Source organism: Pipistrellus kuhlii, unplaced genomic scaffold, assembly GCF_014108245.1.
Source record: "Pipistrellus kuhlii isolate mPipKuh1 unplaced genomic scaffold, mPipKuh1.p scaffold_m20_p_8, whole genome shotgun sequence".
NCBI classification, from domain to species: Eukaryota; Metazoa; Chordata; class Mammalia; order Chiroptera; family Vespertilionidae; genus Pipistrellus; species Pipistrellus kuhlii.
In genome coordinates this window covers 61467192-61475899 of record NW_023425584.1, presented here as the reverse complement: position 1 = coordinate 61475899, position 8708 = coordinate 61467192, and the positions used below count along the sequence as shown (strand labels likewise).

The 8708-nt window shown below is 38.8% G+C and overlaps 1 pseudogene; it reads left to right on the top strand.

Annotated features, from left to right (window-relative positions):
• The first annotated feature begins 485 nt into the window (after positions 1-485).
• LOC118711808 lies at positions 486-8194 on the top strand (annotated as a pseudogene).
• The last annotated feature ends 514 nt before the right edge of the window (positions 8195-8708 follow it).

The following is an 8708-nucleotide window of genomic DNA, read 5'->3' as shown; positions in this document are numbered from 1 at the left end:
ATATCTTTAAAATTGCAGGAAACTATTTTTGTTTGCAGCAGCTGATGAATGTTTTATTGATCCTGAAAGACCCAGCGTAATTTACAGCCTCTCAGCTCAATGCCATTCAATTAGTACTTCTTAAGCTCCTATTGTATTTTGTTTTTAACAGGGCATCTGCCTTTGCAATCCCCTTTTGGGATGAATGGTAATGTCCAGCTGAGGCCCATTTCTATGGCAACTTAGGGGAAGGAACAGGTACAATTGGTTTTGGTATGAATTTGATACTTAGGCACCACTACTTCAACAAGTTGGGCATGCATTCCCCAGCCAAAGACAATCACTGGATGAAAGGCAGACACTGGAACTCCAAATAGTGTACAGTACGCCCTGGAACACTGGGGTTAGGGACACCCACAGCACCCATCCCAGGCGAAAATCTGCCTATAATGGCATATATTTAGTTCTAATGGTGATCAATGTGTCTTGGTTTGCTAGGGACTGTCATGATTGTAAAACGGAAAGTCCAGAGTCTTAGCAGTCCCATTGTTTCCAGGTAAACAGGTGTTGTTGGTCACTGAAGCTTAATGCCCAGGAGGCAAAGGCTATGGAGTTCACATCTCAACTGAGCATTATGGCCACGCCTCTTTCCTTCCTGCAGCAAGACTACAAGTCCCAGCACGCAGTGCGGCGGCGGGGCTGACGTTGGCACCCTGTCGCCTTACTCTTAGCCTTTACTGGGGTCCCAGCGTGGTCAGAATCCGGCGGCTGGAGGAAGGTGGAGGTGCTTCCATTCGAAGCGGTTGGGCTATTTTTCGCAGCTTTTCTTATATTTTTGAGCGGCGGTGTACAAAAGTCTGGAAAGGGATCACCATATTCTTAACTCTTTTGCCTCCGAGTCTCCGACTCCCCCGAGGTCGTATCGAGGTGGAGTTGTCCAGTGGTGTGGCTGTGGTCCAAGCGCCCCAAGTCCCCTTGTTTGCAAAGGGAGCGGGCATGGCCTTTATGTAGCAAATGTAGCTGCCCGCGTTTGTGCAGAGACACACGGCACACCCATCCCGTCCAGTTCCCGCAGAGCGCCTCCTGCCAGGCTGGACACTTGGCATCCTTGAAACTGTCTTGTGAGGCCCCATTAACAGGCACCCACCCCCCTAGTGCTGGCCTCCGGAGCTGTTTGTTGTGGCGCCTGGAAGGAGAGAGCCACACAACAGCTACTTTGAATGGAGGGCAAAGGGCTCACCATCAGGGCGAGCCCGCAGGCGCCCGGAGGCAGGGCTGGGCAGGAGGGAGGTGAGGCTGGACAGGTAGGCGTGTCAACACCTGCCTGGCCTCTTAGGGCTGTGCCTGCCTGTGTGCGGATGCGCAAAACTGATGCATAGAGATGTTTGAGTACTAGTCAGTTTTGAGATGTACCTGCTTCGTTTGCTTTAATACCCCCATAAGCACTTAATTCGTTTTTAAATCCTTTTGGTGACTTTTACAAGTGGACAGTTTGAGATTTGTTCTGCCAGATTCCTTTTATTGTAATTACATTGAAACCTCACCTTTTTTTGTTTTCCTGTTTCACAGCGGATCCGTTACTTGTTTTCCGAACTTAAGACTCTTGGTGGTAAGGAGGTACTAAGATGCAGCCTTTTTGTTTAATTGCTGGGATCTCCTTTACTGCCAGGAACAGTGGCCTGGGGATGCACCTGGTGGCTGGAACCTTTAAAACAGCATTCCTTATTGGTTCACCCTAATGGGTTAACTGGTTAGGAGAATATGAGACTTTCCAAAAGAAACACACACATAAGTTACAGACCAGGGGGGAATTTCAGTGGATGCTTCTTTCTCATATTCCTTGCTATCATTATTTTGACAAAGGGGCCAACGAGGTGGTCCTTATGAGTCACCGCAGCCATCAGCTCTTCAGCTGAAAGCCAGGAGTGAGACAGGATGCTGTGGGCCTTTCATTTCTTTGAATCACTTTCCAGGAGTGGTTCACACCCAGAAGAGTGGCTTCCCAATGATTCACTGTTTTAAAGGCTTGAGGGAGTGCTTCTAGTGTTAACTGGTAGGCAGGGTCAGCCAGAAATAATTTAAAAATCTACGTTTTAGAGTGTTAGAATGATGTATTATTAAATAGAGAGCGCTCTTTGAAGTGTAACTTTGTGTGTGTTTTTTTTAAACATTTGAAAAAATGAACATTAGAAAAGATAAATAATTGTTGCTTTTAGTAAAAAGTTGTGTTGTTTTTTTTTTCATGGTTTATAATTTTAGCTTTTTTTTTTTTTTTTTTTTTACAGCTACTTGTTTTCTCTCTCCTAATGGTCAGGCTGGAATAATAGTAATAGTAGTGGTAATACCATGTTTCCCCGAAAATAAGACATCCTCCGAAAATAAGACCTAGCGCATCTTTGGGAGCAAAAATTAATATAAGACACTGTCTTATTTTCGGGGAAACAGGGTAGTAGAAGTAATAATAATAATAAAACAGGTACCATAATGAATAAGAAAAAAAATAAAGGTACCCTAGAGTTTATACTCAAGGCAGGACCAGGAAGACAACTGCACAAAACCCTAAGAGAATTAAATTTCAAAAAGAATATGAAACCCAGAAGACTGATGAATTGAGTAGGTGAGGGTAAGTATCAAAGATAAAAGTATTGCTAGATAAATTTTACAAAGCATTATGAACACAAAAGGCTTCTCCCTTAACATTTTGTTGATTAAAAATAAGTTTTAAGATGTACATTCTGCAGTATTACTTTATTTCTTCTTGTTCTCCACTTGCCCTCGTCCTAGTTTTATTAAACTGAACTTCCTGTGATCAGGAACCCATGACATCTTTTTAAAATATATTTTTATTGATTTCAGAGAGGAAGGATGAGAAAGAATCATTGACTGGCTGCCCCTTGCAGGCCCCCTAATGGTGACTGAGCCCACAACCCAGGCATGTGCCCTTGACCGGAATTGAACCTGGGACCCTTCAGTCCCCAGGCCAATGCTATATCCCCTGAGCCAAACCAGCTAGGGCCCATGATGCCTTTTATCTCTAGGTTCTAGTTTAGCACAGGCCTAGCTTAACAATGCTTAACAAATGTGCACTGGATAATTTTTCAATTCAAGTTACGTTTGTGTAAGTGGTCATTTGGCATTTATGATAGCTGTGATGATGCCAAAGAACATGATGTTCAAAATATACTTGAAGGAATAGAGAAAATTTTAGGCCCTGTTAACTTCTTAGTAAATGCAACTGGAATTTACAGGTTGGTCACAAATTGGAATAAAAACTGTGTATTTTAAATTTTGGTCTGTCAATCTGTGAGAGCATAGAGGCCTTGTTATCAAAACACCAGAATGGCCAAAGGCAGCTCTGGGCATGAGCCTGAAGGGAATGTTCAAGGACTCTGAGTCTGGGAGTCCTAATCAGGCCAGGATACCATGAGCGGATGCAAGGACACATGGTACACTGTGCCCTTCAGTAGCCAATATGATTGATGTTACTGTTGGCACAAAGCCTTCTCTGTCTAAATGGTATAAAACTAGTTAGCTGGACTTGGATGGAGTAGGCTGAGGTGGGAATGAGGAGAAGTCTGCTGGAGTATGGAGAGAGAGCAGCTGGGATGGAGTGTGTGAAGAAGTCTGCTAAGAGAGCAGCTGGGTAGGGGAGACAGAAGAAGCTGCTGAGCCGGAGAGTGTAGATACCACTACAATGTGTGGCAGTGAGTCTAGGAGGCAGCATGAGGCTGCTCAGATAATAGCTGTGGGTACAGAGACTGATGCTGTTTATGGGAAAGATATAAGTTCACCAGCCAGTGTCTGGCTGCCTGCCTGTATGCACTTTGCTGTGTGGATTGTTCTGCAATAAAGATTCATTCTTCTATACCCACAACCTCTCATTGCTTCTCCATCTAAGACCCGGTGTCCTAGGAGGTCCAGCCCCAGGCAGAGGGACTCAGACCCACACCTGTTACTAGTGAACAGAGGATAAAGGAGGAACTTGGACTAAGTTCCCAACAGTTAATACAGTGGGCAGGGTTCAAGCAGGAGCCAGCCTTGGCGTAGTCGGATAGGAGAAGTTAGAAGAATACATGGACTCACAGCCACCCAGAACCAGTCAGAGCACCAGAGCTCGTGAGGGGCTCCAGCTGTGTGCTCTGACAATCCATATATTCTTTTATTTCGAGATAATACAATAAGGGTGCAGTTCCATCATTCTTAACATTGTTTTCAGCATGTTGAGTGCTAGAACTTTTCCAGCATTTCAGAAAATGCTCTCAGTCTTCCCAGTTAATAGTTCCTTATAGATAACTACTATTCTGATTTCTGTCATGTACGAAGTTTGTCAGTTCATGAATTTGACATTAATGGAATCACAGCAGGTCTTTTTTTATATTGAATTTGGGACAGAATATTTGTAAGTGTGTATATATATATATATATATATATATATATATATATATATATATATATATATTTTTTTTTTAAATTTATTTATTTATTTATTTATTTATTTATTTATTTATTTATTTTCTATACAAGGAAGGTTAGCATGGCAATTGCTCAGTTAATCCCAGCTATTTTGGTTACGTGGCCCCAGTTTTCAGTTAGGAATATTAGCTACTCTACCTGAGGGGATAGGGAGGTGGCTTCCAAGCAGATCCTTTCTGGCACATCTGCTATTTAAAATGCGTCTCAAACCAAGTTTAAAATGGGTCTTTCTAGGTATTCTAGCTCAAATATGAAGCATTTTTATACTTTCAATAAAACTGTTATATATTTCTTGATAATGTTTTATCTTGTTTTTAATTTATGTGCTTTTATTTCTAGGGACAGCCTTTTAGTAAGCACAAAAACTGAAGATGTGATAACTCAGCTTCATACTAACCTTCTGGGCTCCATGCTGACCTGCAAAGCTGCCATGAAAACTATGATTCAACAACAGAGAGGATCTATTGTTAATGTAAGTGAGTCTTCACCTTTGTGAATTTATAGTTATCTTTTAGTACCATAAAAATATTTAATTGACTGAATTAGAATTTTTTCATGGCTGAAATTTGGATGAAATGTGTCATCTTATTATCTGTGGAGAAAGGATTTGAGTAACTGATGAATGGGTAAAACAGGAATCACAGATTCACATCTGTGCAGTGGTCAGGTAGGTGTGGAATGAGTTGACACCAGCAGGTATTAGAAAATGACAGCACAGCCATGTGATAAATGACAAAAGACTGAGCTTTGGTGTCCAGAGGCCATTGGAAAGGCAGAAGCTACCAGGGCTCAGATCCAGGAGAATGTTGCTATGCACAAATGTGGTCCCAGTTTTGCCAGCTATTTTGATTTTTATAGAGAAATTGGACATCCTGATTTTTATGTGAAACCTAGTTTTTAAAGTATAGAAAAGGAATTGAACATTTTACATATTGGAGACTAAAAATGATATCTAGATCAGCTACCTGGGTCATTGACAAATCAAGTACAGAGGTTTAAGAGAAGCATTTAAGAAAAGAGAATAGCCCTGGCTGGTTTTGCTCAGTGGATAGAGTATCGACCTGCAGACTGAAGGGTCCCAGGTTCGATTCTGGTCAAGGACATGTGCATTGGCAGCTGATCAATGTTTCTCTCTCATCGATGTTTCTAACTCTCTATCCCTCTTCCTCTCTGTAAAAAAATACAAAACAATTATATATATATATATATACACATATATATATATGTGTGTGTGTATATATATATATATATATGTATAAATTTTTTTTTAAAGTGAGTAACTTTTTAATTTTTTTTTTAGCCTGGATATAAGTAACCTATTGTCTTCATTTCATCTGATTTATGAGGTAGATCAACTGTGTACTATGTGCCTGTAGACCTTAAAATGCAAAATGATTTTAAATTTTATTTCAATTTGGCACTTGAAAATAGTGGCATACTACCTGCCTTTTAAAAAGCCACAAAAGGGAAATATTTCCTAATTGAAGTAAATGACCCTATTCTTTTTAATATAGGAAATGTCTTTCCAAACCGATGTAGGGTTTTTCTTTTTTGAAAATGAAAAAAATATGCTAATAAACATTAGAACATTTTTTACATTTATCCTTAAAAATATGAGATTATTTTTCTTATAAAAGATTAGTAAGTGATCCAACTTTGTTTTCTAACACAGCCAGATAATGATTTTTGAAAATATATTTTTATTGATTTAGAGAAGAAGGGAGAGGAAAAGAGAAACATCAATGATGAGAGAGAACCATTGATCAGCAGCCTCAGGCACCAGGGATTGAACCTGCAGCCTGGGCAAGTGCCCAAACGAGGAATTGAACGGTGACCTCCTGGTTCATAGGTCAGTGCTCAATCACTGACCAACACAGGCCCTACCAGATAATGACTTTTAGGTTCTTGTACGCTGATATATATCACCCTGGTGTATTTATTTAACTCTAAAATATTTCCCTTTTAGATTTATTTTAAAAATCTTCATCATTCCCTTGTCATACCAAACTTTAGAACTGTGCTAAAAGTAAATAAAATTAGATAATTTAAAATAAATTAAGAGAATCTTATTACAGAAAGGACTACTTTATACTTCTAGAAAATTGATATTTCAGAAATTACCACTTTTGACCAGAAGAACAATAGTATGTGTTATTAACCAAAGCTTTTATAGTTTCCTTTGGCCTTATTTCATGCCTATATTTTTCTTTATTTTTTACATCCTCCATATTGCTCTCTCTTCCAAATACCCCTTGTTTATTCATCTGCATTTCCTCTGCTCTCTCTCTTCTCTTTTCTGTGCTTCACTGTTATCATTCATTGTTATTAGGATATTATGTAGATAAACATTTTAATGTTGGATTTGATTATAACATAAAAAGTATTTGGAATATTTTCTAAAAGAAAATTACTTCAAAACTTTTGTGAAGTTCTTGCTTAATTCTACAAGTACAGGTCACTAGTGCAGAAAATTACTTTTCCAATTATGTTTTGCTTGAATTTATTTGCATACAGTTGCTATTTGAATTATAAGTTATTCTTTTATATTAAAAAAAATGAGACTATCCAAGAATCTTTGGTAGGCAATGCAAATTATATTACATCACTGAAGGTAATTAAATTGCAGTTTTACCAAAAGTTTGTAATTGAAGCTTTTCTTAGTTAGATGGACAGTAATTAAAATTTAGTGAGATTTATCTTTAGATGAACTATATCTTAGGTGGAAATGAATGTTTCCTTATGTCTCTGTTGTAGAATCATAAAATTAATGAATCATTATCTGACTTTTCCTGGTTTTAACTTCTTTCTACTGTATGCTTTTGTAAATACTGTAGAATTTGTCATCATGCGACCAATTCAGAAATGAAAGTGGGTTTTTTTCCACTTAGTGGATCAATTCTGAAACCCTGTTTGGCATTTGAGGCTTCAAATAAGCATCTTTCAAATCCTGTTTCCTGTGTATCTGCAGCAGATTCAGACTCTTACTACTCAAGTGACAATGGCTAGAATTCCTAATTTTAGCAAAGGACAAGATATAATGATTAGTTCTTTGTTCTTAAGTATAAATTATCTGCATATCCAAATAACCCCATTAAATTTGTTTGAATTTGTTTTCAAATTTTATTTCTAGGAAGTATTATTGTTTTAAAAGGAAATCCTGGTCAGTCTTTGTATAGTGCCAATAAAGAAGGACTCTTTGGATTTTCACGTGCTCTTGCTAAGGAATAGTAAGAAGGACAATTAGAGTGAATGTGGTTGCTCCAGGTCAGTGAAAACTTTTTCTTTTTAGACATAGTTTATGTATGTTTATGGCTTTATACAATAATTTCAGAGATTGTAAGTGCATCAGCATTATTAGGCTTCTCAGCATATTGGTGCAGGAACGGGGAATCTGCAGTCACTAGATTCTTGAATAATGAAATGCAGGAGGTCTCTCCTGCGTCCTGACAGGACCTCCCTGGCCACACTGCCAGGCTGTGCACCGTCCTCAAGAAGGAGGCCAACAGGAATGCCAGATTGTTTTGTTTGCATAAACCTTGTTGCATTTTTTACTGAAAGGTTATTCCCAAATTAAAATTACAAGATAAACATCTCATTTAAAAATCAGTTATAAATTAAGAATGTAACAATTTCAGGTATGTGTGTGTGGGGGGGGAGGGGTGGTGGAACACAATACTTCTTTATATTTAAAGTAACAGAATAGCTCTGTAATACAATATGCTTTTAATAACAGTACAATCCAGAGGAAACAAGGCTGCATAGGCGATACCGTTTGCACATTTCTGTATACTGGCTGATCTAATTACTCCAGAAAGTCAGTATTTGTGCAGAAACAGAATTGCCAGAGGTCATATAATCCCTCCCTCCCCCAAATAGACAAGATACCTTTCACTGGACATCATTGTACCTAAGAGAGCTTACCCAGGTTCATGTTAGAAATTCAACACAAAGGACAAAAGGGATTTACACAGACTCTGGAGGGGAAAAAATCTTTTAAAAACTCACTCCATGAAGTAATAAGATTTTAAAGTGATTTTGGCAGCGGTTGCCTGTTGAATGACCAAGTGGAAGCTCACTGTGTGATGTCATGGGGGAGGAAAGTGGTAGTGCGTCTTAACAGAAAAGAGAACACTTGGATTCTGGCACCAACAAGTTCAATTCCATGTGCAAGAGGAACTGAGATTTCTAAAATCAGACATATTTGGGAGTGGCCAACAGTGAAGATGGATAGAGAGGTGGCTGTTTACTGAATTTTT